General features: G+C 38.6%; 1 pseudogene; it reads right to left on the bottom strand.

Annotated features, from left to right (window-relative positions):
• Positions 1-5,120: 5,120 nt before the first annotated feature.
• The window catches only part of LOC103581414, a 2,474-nt pseudogene continuing 334 nt past the window's right edge, over positions 5,121-7,260 (bottom strand).

The following is a 7,260-nucleotide window of genomic DNA, read 5'->3' as shown; positions in this document are numbered from 1 at the left end:
AAACAGCATGGTACTGGCATAAAAACAGACACACTGATCAATGGAATAGAATAGAGAATCCAGAAATCAACCCACACACCTACAGCCATCTGATCTTTGACAAAGGCACCAAGCCTATATACTGGGGAAGAGACTGCCTCTTCAGCAAATGGTGCTGGGATAACTGGATATCCATATGCAGGAGAATGAAACTAGACCTCCACCTCTCACCATATACTGAAATCAACTCAAAATGGATTAAAGAATTAAATATACACCCTGAAACAATAGAACTTCTCAAAGATAACATTGGAGAAACTCTTCCGGAAGTAGGACTGGACACAGACTTGATGAATACGACCCCAAAAGCAAGGGCAACCAAAGGAAAAATAAACAAATGGGATTATATCAAACTAAAAAGCTTCTGCACAGCAAAAGAAACAATTACCAGAGTTAAAAAGACCACCAACAGAGTGGGAGCAAATATTTGCAAAATATACATGTGACAAAGGATTAATATCCAGAATATACAAGGAACTGAAACAACTTTACAAGGAAAAAACAAGTAACCCAATTAAAAAATGGGCAAAAGAGCTAAATAGGCATTTCTCAAAGGAAGATATACAAATGGCCAACAGACACATGAAAAAATGCTGAACATCACTCAGCATTCAGGAAATGCAAATCAAAACCACCCTGAGATACCATCTAACTCCAGTTAGGATGGCTAATATCCCAAATACTGTGAATGATAAATGCTGGCGAAGTTGTGGAGAAAAAGGAACTCTTGTACATTGTTGGTGGGACTGCAAAATGGTGCAGCCTCTATGGGAAATGGTATGGAGTTTCCTCAAGCAATTGCAGATAGACCTACCATATGACCCAGCTATCCTATTGCTGGGAATATACCCAGAAGAATGGAAATCATCAAGTTGAAGGTATACCTGTTCTCCAGTGTTCATTGCAGCACTCTTTACAATAGCTGAGAGTTGGAACCAGCCCAAATGTCCATCATGAGATGAGTAGATACAGAAAATGTGGTATATCTACACAATGGAATACTACTCTGCTATAAAAAAGAATGAAATACTGCCATTTGCAACAACATGGATGGACCTAGAGAGAATTATATTAAGTGAAGCAAGTCAGGCACAGAAAGAGAAATATCACACGGTCTCACTTATTCATGGGAGTTAAAAATAAATAAATAAATGCACAAATAAACTGGTGGGGGAGGGAAGAAGACACAACAATTACAATTCCTTGAAATTTATAGGACAAGCAAACAGATATGAAGTTGTTGGAAGGGAGTGGGGAGAGGGAAGAGGGAGGGAGGTTTTGGTAATGGGCCACAATAATCAACCACATTGTATATTGACAAAATTAAATTAAACTAAAAACAAATAATAGAAAAAGGAGAGCAAGTGAGTCTCTCTGCTCAACCAATTCTGCCATGTGAGGGCCCTGGGCCACTGTTGCCACCAACAAGGCCTTCACCATATGTGTTCTATAGAGTTTGGACTTCCCAACCTCTGAAACCATAAGAAATAAATTTCATTTTTTTATAAATTACCCAGTTCCAGGTATTTTGTTATAAGCAACCAAAATGGACTAATACAGAAAATTGGTACCAGGGAAGTTGGGTATTTCTTGTAACAAATACTTGAAAATGTAGAAGTGGCTTTTTGGAACTGGGTGCTGAGGAGAAGCTGGAAGAATTTGAAGGAGAAGGCCAGAAAAAGCNCATATGAAAAAATGCTCAACATCACTCAGCATTCAGGAAATGCAAACCAAAACCACACTGAGATACTATCTCACCCCAGTTAGGATGGCTAATATCCAAAAGACTGTGAATGATAAATGCTGGCGAAGTTGCAGAGAAAAAGGAACTCTCATACATTGTTAGTGGGACTGTAAAATGGTGCTGCCTCTATGGAAAATTGTATGGAGGTTCCTCAAACAATTGCAGATAGATCTACCATATGACGAAGCTATCCTACTGCTGGGAATAAATATATCCAGAGGTATGGAAATCATCAAGTCAAAGGTATACCTGTTCTCCAATGTTCATCACAGCACTCTTTACAATAGCCAAGAGTTGGAACCAGTGCAAATGTCCATCACCAGATGAGTGGATATGGGAAATGTGGTATATCTACACAATGGAATACTACTCTGCTATAAAGAAGAATGAAATACTGCCATTTGCAACATCATGGATGGACCTAGAGAGAATTATATTAAGTGAAAAAAGTCAGGCACAGATAGAGAAATATCACATGTTCTCACTTATTTGTGGGAACTAGAAATAAATAAATAAATTCACAAACAACTGGGTGGGGGGAGGGAAGAAGACACAACAATTACAATTCCTTGAAGTTGATAGACATGCGAACAGAAAGGAGATTGTTGGGAAGGAGTGGGGAGAGGGAGGAGGGAGGGAGGTTTTGGTAATTGGCCACAATAATCAACCACATTGTATATTGACAAAATTAAATTAAATTTAAAAAATTAATTTGCCGAACTTTCAAAAGTAGAGAATGGAACTGAGGGAACTGAGGCCACCAGTGGTGGGAAAGGGGGAGGAGAGGAGGTGATTAGCAAGAAATTTGTAAAGGGCCACCAAAAATGATTGCACTGTATATTGATATACATAGTAACTATCCTCATTTGAGGCTCATGTATTGCACACAGGTGATATTGCATGCTTAACCCCACAGATATATATAATCAATTATGTTTCAATCAAAAATAAATAAATAAATAATTTAAAATACATTGCAAAAAAATTCATAGATGAAAACTCATACCCATTTGTGAGCACTTGAGAAAAATCACACAGCATGATAGCAACAGGGGTAGGGATAGAATTCTAGTCATATTATTTCTATGTCTGTCTGACTTAGTTTTCCCACAATGCCCCTCCTACTGGTCTTCCAAATTTCAGCTCTCTACCAATATCTATTTCTATTCCTAATGGGCCAAATCAATCTTTTAAAAATACCACTTTCTACTAGTGTGGCCAGATTTATCAAATAAAAATATAGGACATCCAATTATTTGGGACATATTTATACTGAAACCTGATTCATTCTTGATGTGAAGTTCAAATTTAACTGGGAGTCCTGAATTTTATCTGGTAATCCTACTTTTGATGTTTGACCCTTTTGGCAAAACCACTCAAAATGGTGGCCTTTACCCATTCCAAGGAATCTGATCTTACAAATCTGGCTTTTAATGGAGGATCCACCATAATCTGTCCTGATATTTCACCATCAATGTTTTCTCTCACTCGTCTACTCTGATGTAGTTAAATCACTTTATTCCCCAAATAAAGGTCTGGCTCTGATGATATAATGATCTCTAAGATCCCTCCAACTCTTAATTTCTGTTATTTTCACACAAGCCCTGGCTTGGAGTCTCCTTAATTCTATATGCATTTCCTCTCCCGCTTTCTCTCTCCACTTCTCCAGAACTCATTCAGGAGGAGGAGGGTCTGCAACTGATTTGTCCCAATGCAAGTGGAGGGTGGGGATGAAGGATCTCATGGACTTGTCCTGGGGAGAGTCCAACACTGTGTGTGTTCTTAACATATTCAGCCAAAGTGGTGGGCTTAGATAAAAATGAATCCAATTAGAGGGAATTTCCCTGTACCAGGTCCTATGGGCCTTGTGGCCTTCCTTTTACCTCAACCCCATGAAAGTTCTCCTGAATTCTTGCCCTGGTGGTACAGAATGGTGTGCCCAGGCTGCACCCATTGGAACAGAACTACCTTCTGTTTTGGAATTTGTTCCTTCACAGAATCATGGAATGTTATTTTCAAAGGGTGTTTAAATACCATGTTTGTGTTTAAACTTGTGTTATGTTACAATAATGAAAAATTGGAAACTAAGTAAATTACAATGCTCTTTAGGTTGGAATATTATATAGCATTATCAATGACACTGAAGAATATTCACTGATCCACAAAAATTTTTAAAATATAATGCTACATATAAGTATTGGTAGGACAAAAAAGCCTTGGTAGAGAATAGTACTAATAATAGTACTGTACATGATTTTTACATACATGTAAGGAAAAAGTAAGTAAAGGCACATGCAGTGGAATATTATTTAGAGATGTTAATTGAAGTTTTATCCCTGTAAATCTACTTCTGTTTGGTCTTTTTCTTACCTCAGGCAGCTGGGCATTATACTTCAAGCTGGGGGAAGGTAGGGAACAGTAGAACATAGTTCACAAAATATTACATTATTGGCTTGTAGAGAAGGTGTAACCTAAGACAATGATTTGGAAGCATTTATGGTAAATCAGAACCAGGTTTTACCAATCCCTTCTCCCATCCTTTTGGTGTTTCTCCTCCAGCAGGTGTCCCCATGAAGGTTTAAGAGAGAAGGAAACCAAGACATATAGATGATGCTTTGGGATCCTGAGAAGGGGCCCTAGGTCAATTCCCTTGGGACAATGGAGAACCAGGTATATTTGGGAAACAAAAGAAAAGGTGACCATAGTCAGGGTATACTTCCACAACTAGGGGACATTATAACTGAGAACTCATAGGGTAGATCAGAAATTGGTGCAAGCATACCTGTATATTTGTGGGTTTAGTTCCAGACCACTGCAATAAGGTGAATATTGCAATAAAGTGGGCCACAGAAAATTTTTGATTTCCCAGTGCATATAAAAGTTATGTTTGGGGTCAGCCCGTGACTCACTTGGGAGAGTGTGGTGCTGATTACACCAAGGCCATGAGTTTGAATCCCTATATTGGGATGGCCAGTCGGCTCACATGGGAGAGCGTGGTGCTGACAACACCAAGTCAAGGGTTAAGACCCCCTCACCAGGGCCAGCCCTGTGGCTCACTAGGGAGAGTGCGGCGCTGGTAGTGCCGAGCGGGTTCAGATCCTATATAGGATAGCCAGTGCGCTCACTGGCTGAGCGTGGTGCAGATTACACAGTGCCAAGGGTTGTGATCCCCTTACCAGTCAAAAAAAAAAAAAAAAGATCCCCTTACCAGTCATCTTTGAAAAAAAAATGTTATGTTTGCACTATGCTGTAGTATGTTAAGTGTGTGATAGCATTGGGTTTAAAATAATAATGTACATACCTTAATTAAAAATACTTTATTTCTAAAAAAATGCTATCAATTATCTGAACCTAATTCAGTGAGTCATAATCTTTTTTCTGGTGTTGGGTCTTGCCTCCATCTTGACAGCTGCTGGCTGATCAGGGTGGTGGTTGCTGAAGGTGGGGTGGTGTAGCAATTTCTTAAAATAAGATGGCAATGATGTTTGCTGCAGCGATTGACTATTAACTTTCACAAAAGTTTTCTCTGTAGCATGTGATGCTGTTTGATAGCACTTTACCCACTTCTTTCAAAATTGGAGCCAATCCTCTCAAAATCTGCTGCTGCTTTATCAACTAAGTTTATGTAATATTCTAAATCCTTTGTTGTCATTTCAACAATGTTCACAGCTTCTTCACCAGGAGGACAGTCAATCTCAAGAAACCACTTTCTTTGCTCATCTATAAGAAGCAACTACTCATCAGCTAATGTTTTATTATGAGGTTGCAGCAATTCAGTCACTTCTTCAGCCTTCACTTCTAATTCTAGTTCTCTTGCTATTTCCACCACATCTGCAGTTACTTCCTTCAATAAGATGTGGTGGAAAAAGTAAGAGAACTAGAATTTACAAGTGGAGGCTGAAGATGTGACTGAATTGTTGCAATCTCATAATAAAACTTGAATGGATGAGTAGTTGCTTCTTATGGAACCCCTCAAAAAGTAATCTGTGAGGGTTGGAATCAACTTTTTCCAAACTCCTTTTAATGTTGATATTTTGACCTTCTCCCACAAATCACGAATGCTCTTAATGGCATTTAGAATGGTGAAGGTTTTCAATTCACTTTGCTCAGATCCATCAGCGGAATCACTGTCTATGGCAGCTATAGCCTTAGGAAGTGTATGTCTTAAATAATATAAAGAAAGAAAGAAAAGGAAAGAAAGGAAGAAAGAAAGAATGAATCACTATAATACATTGAACTTAAAAAAAAACAAAAACAAAACTGTGATTATTAGAGGTGGGAATAGGGGAGGGGGAGAGGGGTTAGCGAGAAATTAGTAAAGGGTCACAAAGACTGATTACATTTTGTAAACATGAGCACACTAATTATCCCTATTTGATCACCACATATTGTACACATGTATTGATATTCAAATCTGTACTCCACAAATACATATAGTCAATTATGCTTCAATAAAAAAACAGTCAAAAAAAAAAAAGACTTGGAAGTCAAAATCACTCCCTGATCCACAGGCTGTAGGATGAATATTTTATTAGCAGGCATGAAAACATTAATTTCTCTGCACGTCTCTATCAGAGCTCTTAGGTGACTAGGTGCATTGTCAATGAGCAGTAATATTTTGAAAGAAATCTTTTTTTCTGAGCAATATTTCTCAACATTCAGCTTGAAATATTTAGTAAACCATGCTATACACAGATGTGCTCTCATCCAGGCTTTTTTGTCCCATTTATAGAGCACAGGCAGAGTAGATATAGCATAATCCTTAAGGGCCCTAGGATTTTCAGAATGGTAAATGAGCACTGGCTTCAATGTAAAGTCACCAGCTGCATTAGCCCCTAACAAGAGAATCAGCCCCTCCTTTGAAGGTAGGCATTGGCTTCTCCTCTCTAGTTATCAAAGTCCTAGATGGCATCTTCTTACTGTATAAGGCTTTTTTGTATAAATTGAAAATCTGTTGTTCAGCATAGCCACCTTCATCAATCATTTTAGCTAGCTCTTCTGGATGACTTGCTGCAGCTTCTACATCAGCGCTTGCTGGTTCACCTTGCTTTTTTATCTTATGGAGATGGCTTCTTTCCTTAAACCTCTCAAACCACCCTCTACTAGCTTCAAGCATTTCTTGTGAGGCTTCCTCATATCTCTCAGCCTTTATAGAACTGAAGAGAGTTAGGGCCTTGCTCTGAATTAGGTTTTGGCTTAAGGGAAAACCTAATTCGTGACTGGCTTGATCTTCTGACCATACCACTAAAACTTTGTCCATATCAGCAATAAGGCTGTTTCACTCTTATCATTTGTCTATTCACTAGAGTAGCACTTTTAATTTCTGTCAAGAACTTTTCCTCATATTCACAGCTTGGCTACCTACTCGGCACAAGAAGCCTCGCTTTTGGCCTATCTCAGCCCTAAATATGCCTCCCTCGCTGAACTTAATCATTTCTAGCTTTGATTTAAAGTGAGAGACTTCCTTTCACTTGAAC

This window comes from Galeopterus variegatus, unplaced genomic scaffold, assembly GCF_000696425.1.
Source record: "Galeopterus variegatus unplaced genomic scaffold, G_variegatus-3.0.2 Scaffold12995, whole genome shotgun sequence".
Classification (NCBI taxonomy): domain Eukaryota; kingdom Metazoa; phylum Chordata; class Mammalia; order Dermoptera; family Cynocephalidae; genus Galeopterus; species Galeopterus variegatus.
The sequence above is the reverse complement of the archived record's forward strand: the minus strand, read 5'-3'. Positions and strand labels throughout refer to the sequence as shown.